Here is a 274-nt window from a genome sequence, read left to right on the forward strand (position 1 = left end):
TGCCCGCAACAAAGCCACACGCGAGCAATCCCCATTAACACTACTGTGAGCACCGGCTCATTCGATTCCTGAGCATGTTTCCGCCAGCCGCACATTAGATGTCAAAGACCACCCCTGCCGGAGGGGGCTTTCCTTTGCTGCTTCTTTGGCTGGAAGGGGTGCTGGGCAATTTCTGCTGAAGGCAGACAAAAGGAAATTTTGTGAAATATCACATTTTCTGTTTTATTACGTGATGATAAAATAATCTTGAATAACTCATACCCAAATGCAAGGA

The sequence above is a fragment of the Narcine bancroftii genome, chromosome 13 (assembly GCF_036971445.1).
Source record: "Narcine bancroftii isolate sNarBan1 chromosome 13, sNarBan1.hap1, whole genome shotgun sequence".
Lineage (NCBI taxonomy): Eukaryota > Metazoa > Chordata > Chondrichthyes > Torpediniformes > Narcinidae > Narcine > Narcine bancroftii.